Below are 9430 nucleotides of genomic sequence, written 5' to 3' on the forward strand. Positions count from 1 at the left end.
GCAAAAGCAGGCAGCAATCCTAATTTTTCACATAACGGTATTTTATGTTTTAATTTTCACGTGGTGGTGTGACTCAAAATGTTTGTTCTTATTATCTTAAGAATAGTTTAGAAATTCAAAGTTTTTCAACTGAGAAATAATCTGATCAGAGTCACATCTTTTACTGCATTGGGAATAATATAATTTTCTTCCAAGTAAATAAAGAAGCGAGCATAACTATAAAGCAGATAGCCTTATTCGGAGGTTATTCTGAAGAATCTGGTATACATAAGCCTTTCTGCTCAACTGATTACTATCAGTACAATCAAAAAGATTATTCAAAGTGTGAATCGATACATTTTTTTGGTTTGATAAATAAGCATATCATAAGAATTCATTTAAAATTTTTGATCCTGACAGTGTAACATATGTCAACCGAAGTCAGTGCAGGGTGTACGTTTTTTCCGATCCAGAACAACTTGAAAATAATTTGGGGAAGCAGGAAAATGGACAGAAAAAACTGAAACTAAACAAATACAAAGAGAGTAAGATGGCCTCATAAAATTTTACCACGGAAAGCCATGGAATAGAAACTATGTGCTTAAAAGATCAGACAGAAAGACTTGGAAAGGTTTGAGCAACAGCAAGATCCACTGTCGAATGAGTTCAAGTTTTAGAGCAGATATACTAGTTGTAGCAGCTCACCCGATTTTTTTTTCTTGCACAGTTAATTTATGTCGATGTTTGGCGCGAAATGTGATTAAAGCATAATTTTTTCCTTTTTCATAAAGAATGGTCAATCATTTAATAAACCAAATGTATCTTCTTATCAATTGTAAGAATGTGTGCATACTCGAATTTTATCATTTGGTAAAATTTGGAGTTTCATTCAGTAACTTAAAAATGTATCCCCTCCAAAAAGTTTAGCTCTTGCTTTTGAAATTTCTACTGCTGCTTAGGTTTCTTTCTTGAAAACATTTAAACAATAAACGGAGCTGATAATTATAGAAAATTGTCTTGTCATGTTGTTGAATATGTAATTAGCGTTTAATATGTAATTAGCGTGTATACATGTCAATAACTAATTCGTGATCTTCAAATTTTCAGCTCCAGCACGCTGTATTTATTTCCGTTTCGATATGTACCCCAAGCTGTCCTCAGCATTAACTCTTCAACGTAGAACACCGACATTATGGCAATTCGCTCGAATTTTGGATTAAGTACTTCACATTTCACGTAATGGATTTGTGACCAAAGGCTGTAATCTCATAACAACTATGTGCGGCTATCCAATCTTCTCATCAACATGGTAATGCATTCCTTTATGAAATGCGCTATACATTATGCAATACATGTTGCATTGTAATCTCCAAATTACATGATGTTTCACACTCTCTGCTGAAATGTTGATTTGTATGTGATCATGAAGCTTCTTATATTTTGAATCTTAACCTAGTTCAAAAGAATTTTTTAAATGCTGTTAATATGGGGTGAGTGAAACGCGAAAGGAAAAATATGACCAACTAAATAGAAAAATGTTAAGAGCAAGTATCTGAGAGAGTGTCATGCTTGGGATTCATGTGATCTTAGATTTTCTCCAACAATTGACCATTTATCACTTATCGTGTTAAAACCCCAAATCCAGAATTTTTTGTTCTGTAGTTGAGTTAATTAGATTTTATGGGCTTCTAAAGGTCAACGCGCGGCAGCAAAAATTGAGCGGATTTTAAAGACATGGTAATTGCTATGAGCCACAATTGTTGCCTCCAAATTCTTTTGATATATGAAAGATAGAAGGTTCAAACTTTACGAAATGAATGCTAAATTTGTGGCAAGTTATATGCCGCAAGGTCAATAAAGGTCGCAAGAAAAGTGCAATTTTGGACGTTTTTTAGCATTTTTGAGGTCCAAATACAGATCGCACCTATCAGTTGACACGGCAAAAGTAGTATCGCTTGAAAGGTAAGTACATGCACTTTAAGAAATGCATAATTAACTGAGACACGTTTAATGAGCTTTTAGTTACATTAGGCCGAAGTAGGAAAAATGTCACATTTTACTGATATTCCAACTGTCGAAACTCCTTGCGCGTACAACATATTGAAATTTTTTTTTACCCTTAATATGCCCTTTTTTTTAATTTGAATGCATTTCGCCTCAATGGAATTAAATGTTTGGGTAAACCCAATAATAAGGCATAACAAGGGCAAAATATTATTTAAAAATGTTGTTCGCGCAAGGAGTTTCGACAGTTTGAATATCAGTAAAATGTAACATTTTGCCTATTTCAGTCTAATGTAACTAAAAGCACGTTAAACTTGCCTCACTTAATTATGCATTTTTATAAAGTGCATGTACTTACCTTTCAAGCGACAGTACTTTTGCCATGGCAATTGATAGGTGCAATCTGATTTTGGACCTCACAAATGCTAAAAAAACGTCAAAAATGTCTTTTTTTTTTGACCTTCATTGGCCTTGCAGCAACAATTTTAGCATTCATTTTGTAAAGTTTGAACCTTCTATTCTTCATACATCAAAAGGATTTGGAGACAAATTGTTCTCGACAACAATTGTGGCTCTTAGCAATATCCATGTCTTAAAAATCTGCCCAGTTTTTTGCTGCCTTGCGTTCACCTTTAGGGGCTTATAAAAACTGAACAACTCAACTTTAGAACAAAAGATTCTGGATTTGGACTTTTAAACAAGATAACTAATAACTTATTTTTTGGAGAAAATCTGAAATGGCATAAATCACCACATAATACTAGACGTGGTAGTTTCTCAGATTCCTGCTGTTAATTACCGAAACAGAGGTTTTTGGTTTTTTTCGGAAAATAACAAAAGTGTTTGTCATAACATGACTTGATCCCCCACATGGCTCAAAAGAAGAACTCATCGTCTTCTCCCTTTTCATATAGTAAACAGGAAACTGTTGGAAAAAATTCAAGTCAGCCCAAAAATCAAACATGATAGATAATGTACCTGTTTATGTTTCAGAAGTAGAAGAAAATACGGTTCAAAACAAAAATGTTCAACCTTTTGCAATGAGTCAAAATCATTAAAAAAACACGAATATTAAAAAGTATTTGACGCATATGTATTTCACAGTTACAACGATCATCTTTCTTAATACAAACAAAAAACTTAAATAGCATAGGAATCCAGTGAAAACTTTCATCCAGGAATTTCTTTCTTAGTTCATACGCTGTCTCTATACATTTTAAAAAAGTCCTTCAAAATTTTGCCGTGTGTGTGTGTGTGGCTCTTTGATGTCTAGGAGACCCCAATGCAGTTTACAGCCCTGAAATTTAGTTTTAAAAAAAGTTCGAGCCGGGCACCTTGGAGAGCGGGGTTTTTAAAGCTAAAATGTCACATAAATTGCTTAATTTGGATGGGGGTGCAACCCTGCATCCCTTAACATTGTGTTAAGGGATGCAGGGTTGGGGTTACTAAAAAAGTCTTTTTTTATGCACAAAATGAATTTTGTCACAAGTTTCCCCAAAAATTGAAACTGCAAGTATAGGGGTTTTCTAAGTTAGCGAAAATCGAAGGCTAAACTTCATTCAAGAACGAGCCATAGAGCAAAATGTTGCTAGAGGTGTTTGAGGACCATGAATTTGGTAACAACTTTTCAAACGTCAGTTTTGCTCCCTTAGTCGCCTCACCTGCAGTCTTGAAATTTTGAACAAAATCAGTTCGATCCCCAGAGGTGCTCACTCACAAGCCTTTTTTTTTAATACGCATTTTTAAAAAAATAATTTTTCTTCGAGTGGGAGCGGGATCTTCATATTGTACTAATTATAATGAGTACTTTTATTAAATGCTATTTCCCATGAGATGAAGAGCAGAATTTTTATTTTGTTCTAATTATAATGCGTATTTTAATCAATTCTGAGCAGTCGATTTAACTGTTTGCGATTCAAAAAGGATTGCGAAACAATCTTTGGGATTGGTGAACTCTAGCGAGAAGGGCGTGGAGCCCCCTAGTATGTAAAAATATATTTCGTAAGCTATGTAGTCTCCTATTCACTATTTTAAAAAATGGCTGTTGATGTTTTTGTTTCCTACACTCTCAGAAATGGACTTTCAAATTTGACGAAATTTTTTTCGTTTTTGACGAAACCACTTCCAGGGATATGCTCCGAGCGAACATTTCGTCAAATTGAAGAAACTGCTTTTGTTAGTGGTTTGAGGATGCGAACTTCGTCAAATGTAACAAAATATTTCCTTATTCTAATTTCGTCAAATTAACAATCATTTTCGTTGTTTTGAGACCATTAGTTTCGTCAAATTAATTTCGTCATATATGAGGGCGTTAATTTCATAAATTTTTAAGAAATTTATTTCCTTTTTTTTTTTTTATCTTGGAGCACATTAGTTTTTTTTTTTTTTTTTTTTTTTTTCAGAATACAGTCGAACCTCGTTAATTCGAACACGCTTAAAATAGGTAACTATTGAAATGAACTTTTTTTGCAATCCTTGTCTTATTGTTTATTGGTTTTCGGAAAAAGCGAACCACGTTTTTAATCGATTTTAATGGTCCCTTTAAGTTTGTTATAACGAGGTTCGACTGTATTTTATAAGATTCGTGTGCGTGTGATCAAATTGTAACTTCAGAAGCTTACCGCCGTAGTTTCCCATTTTAATGCGTATAGTCACTTTCACAGGCCCATCATTTATGGGGTCAGGGGGTCAATTGACGCCCCCCCACCTATCCGTCTTGATTTTTGAACATTCATGTTTTTACACATGACTGGCCGTCGTTTTACTTGGTTTTCTGTAAAATCTTTATTGAGTACAGACTCTTTGCCATATTTGGGAAAAAATTTAAATAACGGGCCTGCAGCCCCCCCCCCCCCCCCACCAAAAAAAAGACAAGTAATTGTTAAAAAAAGAGGCACATAAAATGTCAAGCAAATTTTTATTTATGTAAAAATGCAAACAAACAACTTCTTAAAAAAGGTTAAAACAAATCATTGCAGATTAAACTCCCTATGGTATCTAATTAAACCCCCATAATGGGGGTTTTCTTTCAAAAAATCTAATTTTTGTCGAATATTTTCCAAATTTGACACAGAGGTTCGTTATTGGAGGCTCGGGAATTCACACAAGGTCGTTTATGTCTCTCTATGTGGGGAGGGGGGGGGGACAGACAATCCCACATTGAGGGTCCTTCATATTAAAAAAAAGTTTTTGTCCGATCTTTTTTAAATTTGCCACAGAGGTTTTTAGATGCTCAAGAATCACGCATGGTAGTTTTCATCACTTTATAAGGAGGGGGGGGGGTGTCCTTGAAAAAAAATCAAGTTGTCGGATTTTTCCAAAATTTGGCACAGAGGTTCTTTGATGCCTGGGGATTCACGCAGGGTAGTTTTCATCCCTCTTTGGGGGGGGGGGTCAACCCCTATGGTAGTTTTCCTACAAAAAATCCAGTTTTGTTAGATCTTTCCGAATTTGTTACAGTTTCGTTATTTGATGCTCAGGAATTCTCATAGGGTGGTTTTTCGTTCCACTATGGGGGGGGGGCAACCCCCATACGGGGGGGTTCTTATGAAAAAAGTTTTTATCATATCTTTTCCAAATTTGGAACAGAGGTCCTCTGATGCTCGGAAATTCACACATGGTAGTTTTCAACCCTCTATGATGGGGGGGGGGGGAGCAACCCCGCATCAGGGGCTCTCCTTATATAAAAAAAAGTGTTTGTCCGATCTTTTCTAAATTTGCCATAGAGGTTCTTTGATGCTCAGGAATTCACGGAGGTTAGCTTTCGTCATTCTATGGAGAGGGGGCAACCCCGATAGGGGTTTTCCTTGAAAAAAATTCATTTTTTGTCGGATCTTTCCAAAATTTCGCATAGAGGTTCGTTCATTGATGCTCAGGAATTCTCATAAAGTAGTTTTCGCGCCGCTATGGTAGACAACCACAAAATGGGGGGGTTTTCTTATAAAAAACTAGTTTTATCAGGACTTTTCCAAAATTGTCACTTTGACGCTCGGGAATTCCCGTTTTCGTCCCGCTATGGAGTGGGAAACCATGTGTGTTTCGGGGGGGGGGGGGAGGCTTATAAGAACCCAGTTTTCGTCTGATCTGTTCCAAATTTGGTACATTTGTCTTTTAATGCTTGGGAATTCCCATATTGTAGTTTTCGTCCCGCTATGTGTGCCAAACCCCACGGGAGTTTTCCTTATAAAAATCCAGTTTTCGTCGAATCTTTTCCAGATTCAGCCCAGATGTCTTTGATGCTGGAAATCCACATAGGATAGTTTCCCACGGGGGTAGTATTCATATGGGGTACTACCCCATGTGATTAAAGGACCTATGTGCCAAATTAGAAAAAGATCTGACAAAAGCCTCGATTTTTGTACGGAAAACTCCCCTAATGAGGGAGGGGGGGGGGGTGCCTCTAAAGCGGGAAGAATATTTCAAACTGTTTGGACTACATCGCGATGCATCGCTACATCGCGATGTAAGGATGGCGATGCATCACGATGTAGAAATTCCTACATCGCCCTGTCCTACTGGGAATATAAATGTGCTATTTCCTCAGGGGGGGGGGGGGGGATTTTCCTTGGGTTCTGAAAAATAAATCATGTGCCACTTTAATGCACAGTTACATCGATATATGCTCGGGAGAAATATTCTGGGGATTTTCTTCTTTATTGCATTGCATGAAAAAATTCCAGAAAAAAAAAAGATTTTTATCCAACTTATACCACAAATTTCAAAGAAAAAGTACAATAAAATGGACAACTTTAAGTTAGTATATCTTTGTTCTAAAATTAGATACAGAAAGTAAAAGGAGATTATCTTAAGAAAAAGGTTACCTTTTTCTTTTTCCAATCAATTATTTGTTTTATTAATTTTGCTTGTATGTAGAATGTTTATTTGGCCAAATTTATGTTTAATACAGGAACTTTATTATTGCATGCATTTCATACTTCATACTTTGAAAACAATTCTCTGCCAAAATTGCAAAAGGTATTTGAAAATATGAATCTTAAAAAAATGCAGATGTGAAATAAATCTTTTGGCAAAATTAATTTAGTGTAATGCTTGTTAAATAATTATAAAATATACCTTTGCTTTTTACCTCTAAGTTAAACATGTGTAACATGAAATCAATGTATAATATACGAACACTCTGAATATTGCTATAATTATAGAAAAAATCTTCGTCTGTCTTGGTTCTGATTATCTCCATGATGTTGTATCCATCCTAAAGAGTTTTAAAAAGAAAATATATGTATAATAAGTAAATGTGTAAGTCCATGGGTGTATGCCCTCATGCACATTGATCTTTTTTCTATTTCGAGGCAAGTTTTACGATTAAATGCAGCAGCTTATTTCTGAAATAAATCATTTTTCCACAATTTCTTTCAAAATTGTTCCCCTTTAGTTAAAAAGCTAAGATTCTCTTGTGACTTTAAGGAGCATCTGATTTCATTTTCATATTTTTCAAAATATGATTATTTCGACGGTGACAGCTATTTTTCCAAGCAGATTGCAAGAGTGAGTTATTTTTTACAGCGGATGGGCAAAATTTTTATTTAGGCAGACAGACAATGATTTCTCTCATTTGGTATCTGAAATTAATTTTTGAACAGCGTTCTGGAATTAGAGTTTCTTCAATTTATCGACAATCAGCATTACTTAGCCATTAAACTAGTTAATTCCTTTGCATATCAAGTCGTAAATTTTCATTTTTTTTTCGAGCTATAAAAAAAACAAGGGTGCGACAATTGTTGATCTGTGATTTTTTTTTAAATTTTTTTTTTTTTTCAGCCCGACAGTCAAATACACCGTTTTCTCCCGACTTTCGTTTTCAGATTTGCAGTTCTCTTGACGAATGTTTTCTGAAGTACTCCCTCCACCACAAATAAGTTCTATTAAGATACTAACAAATTAATATTAAGATACAACATTTATAGTACTGAAACTGATTATTACGATTTATTTTTACTTTTTTCAGAAATTTTATTGTGTTATGTTAATAATATGTCAATAAGCAACACTTACTTACCGAGCCTTACCTCCTTAAACTACTACCAAATTAGAGTCAAAAACCAAGGGCTCCAACACTCGATTAATTGATAGTATAGTACCTTGAAATCTTTAAAAAATATTCAAACAAAATCATAAATGCGTCAGAATTAATCACTGGTACAAAAATATTCAAACGTCGCTCTACTAGTTTGAGACGGAGGGAGTATTACCAAGGAAGTATTACCTTTTCTCCAAGCATATTTGATTTCTAAAATATGTAATTTTGACGCAGTAAATAAAAAACACGCCAAGGGAGAAGAGTTGCCAAAGACAGGGGAAACCCAATAACATAGTGCTTTTCTTTGTTTGTGTCTTGAGAACTAATTGACAAATATCGATGGATTTTCTTTTTCTTTTTTTTTTTTTGATTATCCTTTCAATTTTTCAATTAAAGTATAGCTGTTCGGTTAAAATTTCAGATATTTTACTTTGCATCCAGCAAAAATCACAACTGCAATTTACATTTGGATTGATTGGTAGTTCATCTATAAAATGCTTCTTAGTCTGGTTTCATGTAGACCCGGATTTCTCATTTTTTGTTGACAAGACTTTGAAACGTGAAATATGGCAATAAAATTAATGCTGCATTAATTTTAGCCGTAGAAACTATGTATAATAGAAAAACTCATAATTATCAAAAATCATGTAACACAAATTGACATAGAAAAACTTATAAATTTAGTGTATTAAGTGTGGAAATAAACAACAAAAAATGCTTATCATTATTATTTTCAAAACATGCTACTATATATGTATTTTTTTTAAATCGAGGTTAAACATTAAAACTCTATTTTCATTAATTTATTTAATTTGCGAAAAAATTGAAAAAAAAATATTGAAAATATTCTGCTGAAATATCAAGCACTAAGATAGAGTTCTTTACGGAAATTAATATCTTCTCTAACTTAAAATGATTTGTATTAAATTGATATTTACTTTACTTCATGTTTTATGCAAGTAAAAAAAAAGGCTCCACAAATAACGAACATAAGCACTTATTGCTAGAAACATCTGCCGTAGGGAAAGAGATTATATAAACAACATGGGGTAAGCATTTATAAGTCCTGTCTACGAGCATTTAAAAAAAAAAAAAGAGGGTATCATTTTGGATCCAAAAGCTGATATAAGCGATTTGCATTTATTTTTTATTGCATCAAGCGCTTTTTTTCCTCGAGTTTCATCGGTTTTATTGAAAGATTGCTAAACAATTATTTTAAAATATTTTCTACGAACACTTTTGTGTTATAAAGTTCTTGATACTTTTTGATTATTAATTTCTTCAAAATCATATTTTATTTTGCTATCAAAATATTTCATGTAGTTTTTGTCATGTTGTTTACCATTCCAAAATATTAATTTTTACTAATGGGAGAGCAATATTTCATTGAAAATGATAGGTGTACGAACA

The sequence above is a fragment of the Uloborus diversus genome, chromosome 6 (genome assembly GCF_026930045.1).
Source record: "Uloborus diversus isolate 005 chromosome 6, Udiv.v.3.1, whole genome shotgun sequence".
NCBI lineage: Eukaryota > Metazoa > Arthropoda > Arachnida > Araneae > Uloboridae > Uloborus > Uloborus diversus.